Source organism: Spea bombifrons, chromosome 5, assembly GCF_027358695.1.
Source record: "Spea bombifrons isolate aSpeBom1 chromosome 5, aSpeBom1.2.pri, whole genome shotgun sequence".
Lineage (NCBI taxonomy): Eukaryota > Metazoa > Chordata > Amphibia > Anura > Pelobatidae > Spea > Spea bombifrons.
In genome coordinates this window covers 44,727,881-44,737,959 of record NC_071091.1, presented here as the reverse complement: position 1 = coordinate 44,737,959, position 10,079 = coordinate 44,727,881, and positions in this window count along the sequence as shown.

Genomic DNA, 10,079 nt, shown 5'->3' with positions numbered 1-10,079 from the left:
CGGCTGCAGTGGAAGTTGTCTACGCGAATTGCATAAACGTCTACACGCTGCCCTGGCTACACACCAGGGACTCAGAAGCACTGGCAAGTTGGGGGGGGGGGGCAAAAGACAGGAGGATCCAGGTCCCCTGCAGCGCTGTGGGGGATCTGGATCTTAGTCTCAGTCTCACGACCCCGATTATAAGACAGGTATTTTCCAGAGCATTTGCTCTGGAAAAAACCTCGTCTTATAATCATGCAAATACGGTATATATAAAGTTGCACTTTTTTGGTGACAGTGGGGAATTTTTACCTGTTACCATACATATATTTTTTTAATTTAACTCCTCCAGCTCACCCACAACAACTGAAGCCTAAGCAAACCAGCAAACTATTGCAAAAGGTATCCAGGGTGGACTAGAAGATCTCCATAATTATCTTTTAATGTTTAATGTATTCTTATTTCTTGTTTTTGTGCCAGAATTGCCTATTACCCATGGTATCTGTCTTTGCTTGAAAGCCCAGGTATGCCTATACTGATCCTTGATCTAGGATTACATTTGGGCATTTTGTGTTCAGAAGTTCAACTGCCTTCTCAATATCAGACCTTGCCGGCACTCTTTTCAGAAACAAGCATTGAAGGTCTTTAACGTCATCTATACGTTTTCCTCAAGCATGTAAATCCCCAGCTATTTCTAGCTCTTTGATTCATTTTTTAACATTACTGGCATAAGGTTTTCTTCGTCTAGCAGCTTTTTTTTTTAAGGGTGTTGAGGTTCTCCGCTGATTCCACGGCACAGCGATCTTGCTCATCCAGAAATGTTATTGTGTCATGAAAAAGTTACACGTTACTGTGGATGAGCCACAGTGAGCCACAGTTTAGTTGTAGGGTTTTCAAATACCAATACAAATCTTCCTAAGGACAACTGGACATTCTCAAGGTCATGTTTGATTTCATCTGTTGACCAAGGGGCAAATACATTTGTGATAATTGCATTAGACCCGTGCACAAGGATTGAAGAACTTCCTATTTAATCCTGAAGTGCAGACCATTGATCTGAAACTACGGTTATGGACAAAAAAATAAACTTGGGCGCCAGCCAAGTCTTCGTGTTCGGCTTCATGTTCATCTTTATGGAAAAGAAAAAAAAAAACCTTTGTATTCCATGAATGTTCGCCCGTAAAGAACATGGAATCATGTACGTTCTGTGTGTTCATTTTTTTTCTTCATTTTGCCGGTTTTTATTTTTTAGACAGGTTAATACGGGATTAACACAGTAACAGTACTCAGCAGATTTGGCGCCAGGATTTTAAGGGTCCACAATCAACATTGGTCACCGCAGTAACTTGTATGGGAGGAAGAGAGGAGATTAGCTAGGAGATATTAGTAAAGATTCTTTGTGTCATACCTCTTTGTCTTCATGTACGTTTACCCGCCGTCATATTAGTTTAATTGGTATTTGTGTTTGTTTTCATGTTCTCCGAAATATGAATGCATGAGTCTAGGAAAAACGACCTCTTGTATAGCAAGGTCATATTCACTTTGTGAGGGTTCAGCTTTATGAAAGAAGTTGAACCTGCACAGGCAGTTTGAGCGCTTTGTGTTTGCCTGTGGCTTCATATTCTTTGATTGATGTCTGTGACGAAACCCTCCATCACTGGGGCCCACTGGAGAGACCTGAGAGCCAGCCTCCTCCCTATTGACTATGGGCCCTGACTTTGTAAAGACTTCTGTGACTACCCCCAGCAGTATATCATCCCATCACTTGCTGAGGGGATTATCTCCGGCAGACAGCCAGGATCTCCAACCAGGGAGTGACCGCCATCGTTTTACTTTAATATCAAAACCCCCCACCCCATGGTGCACTACTATGTTGCCCCCCCTTCCCCCCAGTTCCACCACCACAGACATTTACTCCGGCCAAACCCTGGAACTGATTTCGGCCAGTAATAGATAGTGGAGGTTGGGACCCCTTTTGTATTGTTTATACCCTACACTGAGCCTCAGCTAGTGACTGGGAAACCGGGGGAAAGAGTGTGTTGTCCCAGGCTAAGGGAGCACAAGTCAGCGGAAGTAGTCGGTCAGGCTAGCCAGCTCCGTTACAAGGGCTCATAGTCAATAGGGAGGATGGCTCTCAGGCCTCTCCAGGTCCCGTCAAACCCCTGATTTAGAATTACCAAGAAATGGGTGCATATAATAATGGTGTATTCCTTCTATACACAGCTTAGAATATTTTTATTTTGTTAAAAAAAAAAAAAAAAAAAAAGCTTCACTTACCTTACTAAAACCAAAACTGGAAAGGTACTAGCATTAGGCTTTAAAAATGTTATTGTAATCAGAAGTGCACCATCTTTGTTCTTGGGAGTAACATTAAAATAATGAAAATTCACTTTGTCTCGGGAAAGTGAAATGTTACTGTATACCTCTCTGTCCTGAAACATAAAAAAAAATATTGTTATGAGTCTGACATATACACATGTTAAGGCAACACCTACTGGAAGGAGAGAAAATAAATATATCACTATAAGTCAAAAATGCCTGCGGTTCTCCTTCACAAAGGATCAGAACCTCACAAGGAGAAAAAAAGTGCATAATAAAGGAGGAATAGTGCATAGTGCATTGTTCATTGTATAAAGAATGAGCACACACTGTATAGATGATAGATGTATTGCACTCACTCTTTCATGAGCAGCGTACTGCTCACTATATTCAGCACTTTCAATTGGCCCTTTCAGGATCCTGTGCCAAATATGGGATGCTACATTTCTACAGTCTTAATTCTCAAATAGAGCAATAAATAAGCATTCAAGATTTTCATACATTAAAAGTACATGAAATACCTTACAATTTAAAACACGGGGTCACCCAAATCCCTGTTCCCAAGTCCTCCAAGCTGTCAATATAGCGAGCATCAGTGGCGACTCTAGAAACAATATATAGGGGGGGCACACAAGATACCACAGTCAAACTGGGGGGGCATTAATAATTTCCACCATTAAATCATACCACTGAAAACACACACACAAACACACACATATATATATATATATTTTGCCAAAAGTAATGTGCTATGGAATGATACTTTTGTTATTGGACAATACAATACTTAATCATTCAACATGGGAAGCCTGAAGCCACAATTTAGTACGACTAATCCTTGAAATCCTTTAAACAACACAATACCTTAACTTTTCCACTAAATGATTTCAGGGCCTAATATTAGTCCCTGCTGCCAATATATATATATAAATATATATATAAATATTAGACCCTACTGCCGATAGCAGGTATAGATCAACACATTAACATACAAAACCAGCATTGCATTTATAGATCAATTGAAATTCACTTGTGATCTCAGCACTGAAGGTATATATCAAATAAACAGAATCAGACAAATCCTGTATTTGCAGGTATACAATAATATATGAAATGTAGCATTGCAGGTATAGATCAAATCAATACATGGAAAGAGCATTGCAGGTATTAATCAACTGAACAAGACATACAAACCCTGTATTTGCAGGTATACATAAATAATGTATGGAAACATAGCATACCAGATATGGATCTACAGAAGAACACACAAACCAAGCTTTGCAGGTACAGATCAATTGGAATTCACATAAAAACACGGCATTAAAGGTATATTTAAAACCCCCTAAATTACAGGGATAGATCACAGGTTGCACACCCCAACCACACTGCCCACATAGATCCTGGCCAGCACCCAGATAACACACATAAGATTTGCCATCTTTGTCCCATATACACCCTGCCTGTGCCATCTTGGTCCCCAAGGCTCAAACATCCTGCTAGTGCCATCTTTGCCCTTCCACAATTATATATCTATGATACACACAAACACATTAACTCATGCCCTCCCTCATTCAGACAAATCATCCATTTTAAGAAACTACGCCCCTTGGAGCTTCAAATGAGGGGCTACATGTATTTCTAGGACAAAAGTTGAGTGCACAAATAATGATGGAATATGTCACTTTGGCTTGAAAATATGTTTTATCTAACCATAGCGACATGTTCATTTGTGTCTTGCGCACTCCAGGTTTGTACTAGAAACACATGCAGCCCCTCATTTGATGCGCCAAGGGATGTCGTTTTTGCAAATGTGTACTTTTTGTGCCATAATTTAACTTCCTACGTGAGCAGTAATGCCACGTCAAGGCTTCAACCCTAATTACTGATCATTCACACGCCTTTCATATCTCCATTCACTCGCAGAAGCACACACCATACTTTAAATACATTCACTCACAGAAGCACACACCATTCTTTCCCCTTACAATCCCAAAGAAATGATGGAAAAGGGAGAAAAAAAAATCACTTTTACAGCAAAAATAAGTTTTGCAGTAAAAATGCAAGGCACTGCAGGGATGAGATGGTTACTCACGTACCGCACAGGCTAAATGGCTGATTTTAATAATATTTGCAGTTCATCAGGATTTCAAAAATTGCCTCCCTCTACCGTTGGCTAAATTTAACCCCATGATCAAAGGGATCATAGGATTAAAAATTAGTATCGGCCATTTTTAAAAAGGGAATGTGACTTTTTATAGCTATATGATCGCTGTGGTAACATTGGCTACCACAGTGATCATTTAGCTAGAATACTTAAACTTTTTTTTTTTAAGTTAAACTACTTTATGTTTAAATAATTTAATTTGGGGGTCTCTAGGCAATTTTGATCTTTTTTTTATCTGGCTTTAGAGTCCCCCAAATCATTTTTTATACATTTTTGTTTTTACTTAATATTTTTTATTCTTTTTTTACAATCTATGCACCATTGGAACGGTGAGGCGATTACCTTTCCACCGGTATATGTTGGGGGTATGTAGCTGCTTAGATGCCTGAGATACAGTCATCTAAGCAGCATGCCCCCATACCTCTTTAACTGACAATTGTCAGTTGTTAATAAAGTTGCGCGGTGACGTCATCGCGTCATTGCGCGAGACGTCACCGGGCAGATCGGGTGGCCCTGGTGATGCCCTTCAGTGTGAGGGGCAGATCGCCGGGGTAGGTGGTGATGGAGGTCCACAGACCTCCATCAAGGTAAGATAGTGCTAGTGACGGCATGGTGCCGTCGTTAGCACCTGACTGGGACTGCTAGCGACGGCACCATGCCGTCATTAGCAGTCAAGGGGTTAAAGTCCTATTGCGGGACTGTCCTAGGTGGTTACAAATTCGGCGGGGGGGGCAACAGGGGGGGCAAGGAATAACCTGGGGGGGCAATTGCCCCCCCTTGCCCCCCTGTAGCGACGCCACTGGCGAGCATGCAGTTCTACAACTTGGGATATAACATCCTTAATGGTTTCTCACAATGCGTTTCACCTCTTACAGTAGGTTGACCAGACATCCCCGGTTCCCGTGGACAATACCTGGATTGTGAACACTGTACCCGGACAAATTCTGTCTAGGGATGCACTGAAATGAAAACTCTGTACCGAAACCAAAAACTCAGGATGCTCTTGGCCGAAACAGAAACCGAAAATGACCCCCCCCTTTAGAAAAGAAAAAAAATGTAAATAAACATAAGTAACACACTAAAATTAGACAAAAAATTATAATAATAATAATAAACTTAAACAATATATATATTGTAGTAAAGTACCTTTTAGGACAATTCTAGAGCAGTGGAGACAGCAGGAGACCCAATATGTTTCCAGGCTTTTATTGCACTAATTCAGTCAAACAAACATACAAAGAAAAACCTACTCCTATTTAGGAGGCTTACTAAACAGTAGTCTTCCCTGACTAACACAGAAGTGGCCAGCTAAGCTGGTTTCCAGTATAAAATAAAACAGCCCACCTTGTAGCACCCTGGAGCTCAAACGCACCTCCTGTTCCTTCCAAGATGAGGACAAATTGCAGTGGGCTGTTCTCAATCAGAGACAGAGGCTGTTTCCTCCACCCTGCATTTATCTCAGTGCAGATTTAAACCCGGGGCACCTGTGTTAATTGGACCAGCAGTTAACCCATTAGTCACTGAGATAAAATGCTCTTTCCAATCTCCTGCTTACATAGACGCAATCTTTCACCCTGTCACAATATATATATATAACATTAATAACTGCAATTAAACTCCTATAATGTCCAGGCAGTTGGATTATGCTGCAATGAGTCTGAGTGAAGGAGGTCTTAGCCAATCAGGAGAGACTTCTCAACTCGCCTGATTGCCTGAGAGTTCAGAAGCCTCTCCTGATAGGCTGAGTCCCTCCTTCACACCAACTCAGTAGTGATGGGAAGTTCAGATCATTAAAGTGAATCAGATCATTTCGACTGAAACGATCCGATTCATGATCCGAATCTTCAGATCACTCAGTGTGACTCACAGGAGTTACTGTTTCACAGTCCCTCCCTGCAGGCACACTAACGATTGGCACCGCCCCTTTCATTATAGTCAATGAACCCTTCTGCCTGCCTACTCTAATGATGTCACTGAAGGCAGAGAATCGTTCACAGATTCGAATCTCACAGGGATCTGGATCTTACAGGGATCCGAATCTTACAGGGATTCGAATCTTACAGGGATCCGAATCTTACAGGGACTCAAATCTTATAGGATTCGAATCATTCAGAGAATATCACCATACTTTTATAAATAAATACATTAATCATCACTTCCCCCAGGATTTTGACTCCCCTTAGTTTGCCCCCCTTTACCTCTAACTGCACCTTAAGTTAACTTTATTAAATTAAATTAACCCTCAGTCCTCAGCATTAAATTAACCCTTAACACCCCATCAACCATAACTGCCCCTAAAATTAACCTTAAAGACCCCATTAACCATAACTGCCCCTAAATTAACCCTAAACACCCCATCAGCCATAACTGACCCTAAATTAACCCTAAACACCCCATCAACCATAACTCCCCCTAAATTAACCCAGCCAGTACATGCTGGAATCTGGGTATGCCTGGGCATGATAGGAGTGTGATTGCTGTTAGAAATCATATATCGTATTTGATCGATTATAAGATGAGGTTTTTTCTGAGCAAATGCTCTGAAAAATAACCATCGTCTTATAATCGAGGTTGTCTTTTAATGAGACCTCAAATAGAGATCTGATTACAAGACTAAGATCCAGATCCCCCGCAGTGCTGCAGGGGACCTGGATCCTTCTCTTCAGCAGCTGGTGGGCGTCTGCAACCTCCTCTGCTCCCGGGGCATCTGTGATGTCATATGACCTTCCGGTACTCATTCATTTAAAGTGACAGCAGCAGCAGTGGATGTTGTCTGTGCACATCGTGCCACCAGCTGCCCCCACTACATACTAAGTTATCTGAAGCACGGGGGAGAAGTCTATGGAAGCACTGGTAAGTCGGGGGAGGGTAAGTGGCATATAGGGGGGGCATAATGGCTTTCTAGAGGCAGAGCGGCATATAGGGGGTTAAAAAGAGTATCAGGGAGGCAGAGTGCCATACTGGGGGTTAAAAGGAATATCAAGGAAGCAGCGTGGCATATAGGGGGTTAAAAGGCATATCTGGGAGACAGAGTGGCATATAGTGGGTATAAGGCATATCTGGGGGGCAGAGTGGCATATAGGGGTAAATGAAAATATTGGGGGGCAGATGTGCATAACTGGGGGGGCAGGTTGGCAAATAAAAGGAAATAAAAACAAAAAAACATTTTTCTCAATCATAGTTTTTATTATATAAGAAAAAATAGTTTACATGTGAATTCATATTTACTAGCAAAACTTTTTTCTTATAGGGCTATTTCTTTTTTTCCTAAATATTTAAATTTTGGGGGGTCGTCTTATAATCAGGGTCATCTTATAATCGAGCAAATACGGTAGTTATTTATAATGCTGGCGGTGTAGTAGTAATACCTAATCGTAGAGACGAAAGATAACTTTCTGATTCAGATACGTATAAAAAGTTTTAACCCCACAATGTCTATTAACAAACAGCTACAGGATATACTAGATGATGCTTTAGAGAAGAATATTATTACCAGTAAACAATATGATTTTCTATTCAGTAAGAACCCTATTGTTCCAGTATTTAATTATCTTCCTGGTATAGGCTCTATCGGAGATAATGTGTCTAAATTTTTAGACTATCATTTACAACCATTAGTTACAACCATTAGTTACATTCGTGACACTAAACATCTATTAGCTCTACTTGCAAATACTAATTGGGACAGGGACTTTATTTGGGCTACACTTGACGTGACATCCCTATATTCCATTATTCCTAATGACAAAGGCATAGCAACTGTTGAATTCTTTCTTTATCATTTTAGTGGGTATTCACTTGATGTTATTGATTTTCTTATTATTTGCATTAATTTTCTATTAACACATAATTTTATTTTTGAAGGATCATATTTTCTTCAAATATCTGGAACCACTATAGGCACTTGCTTTGCTCCCTCCTATGCCAACTTATTTCTTGGCTGGTGGGAGAGATTCCACATATTCGGCGACGAGAATCCATTTGGCACTTGGTATGCTAGGGACATTGATGACTTGGTTTGCATTTGGTCTGGATTTGAACATCTTCTTTTACAATATGTAGAATACCTTAATGATAATGAATTAAATCTACATTTTACTCTTAATTTTTCTAAAGAAAAGATAGCATATTTGGGTTTCTGATTGTCCCACATTAATTGTGGAAAGTTTACTACAGCAGGGTATGGGAAACTAGTTGTTATCCTAGTCATGTTATACGTAATATTCCTTTTGGTGAATTTTTAAGATTATGGAGACATTTTTCTGAAGTAATGGATTTTGATATACAGGCCAAACATTTATCTACTAGATTACAACAAAGAGGGTATCCAGCTGATGTTCTCAACAAAGCTTATATTAGAGCAAGACATATGGACAAATTTTATTTACTGACAAATCTGAGAGGCAGAAATCTACACGTCTTTAAATACTAAGACTGAACTGTCACAGAATGTAGTATGGAATTTAATAAGATTAAAAACATTATTCAGAATAATTTGTCTATGTTGAAGAAACATAAAGCTATTATGGATAAATTTGGCTTAGTATATAGTGATAGGGGTTATGCTGCATTATTGTCAATGTCTGGCTCAATGTATAGTGATATGGATTATGCTGTACCACCGTCAGTGTGTGCCTCAGTATATAGTAATAGGGGTTATGCTGCACCACCGTCAATGTTTGCGCTCAGTATATAATGATAGCAGTTATGCTGTACCACCATCAATGTCTGCCTCAGTATATAATGATAACAGTTAGACAAACATTGACAGGGGTACAGAATAACAATAGAAGCTATGCAGTTTTAAAGCGTGTGTCATAAATGCGGGGGGGTGGTGGAGCCATGACTTAAGGACGCACGTTGCTGGAAGCTGGTCTTACTGATTGGAACCGAAATAAAAACCTATAACACCCAATCACGTGTCAAAATAAAATAAAGGTGAATACTTCCCTATAGGAACACTGCCGCTGCCCAACAAAACACTCCTCTCAGTGTTCAAAAACGTACAAAACAGCAATCGGGGCGCATGTGTATATAGGAAAAAAGAAAAATATATATGATAGTGTGATATTGTTGATATATTTTCAGATATGTGAAAAGTATTTAGATGCACTCACAAACAATGTCAGTACAAGCAGGGCCGGCCTTAGGGGTGTGCGACCTGTGCGACCGCACAGGGCGCCATGGTTGCAGGGGCGCCTGACCGGGACTTCGTTTTTTTTTTTTGTTTTTTTTTTTTAAACTTTATTTAACATCATTGATGTTAAATAAAGTTTAAAAAAAAAAACGATGCTTTAATCTAAGTCCCGGTCAGGGGCGCCGAGCAGTTGCTTGTGAAGTTCTCGGCAACCGCTCGGCGCCCCTTACTTTCCGTGACTCCGTCGCGGTGCCAGCATCTCATGTTGAGCGCCGGACTATACCGGCGCTCAACATGAAATGCCGGTAGAGCGAGAAGACGGATGCCTCCCGCTCTTACCGCAGGACTCCGGCAACAAGGTAAGTGGGGGGGGTAGTTTGAAGGGGGGGGTAGTTTGAAGGGGCAGAGGGGGGGGGTAGTTTGAAGGGGCAGAGGGGGGGGTAGTTTGAAGGGGCAGAGGGGGGGTAGTTTGAAGGGGCA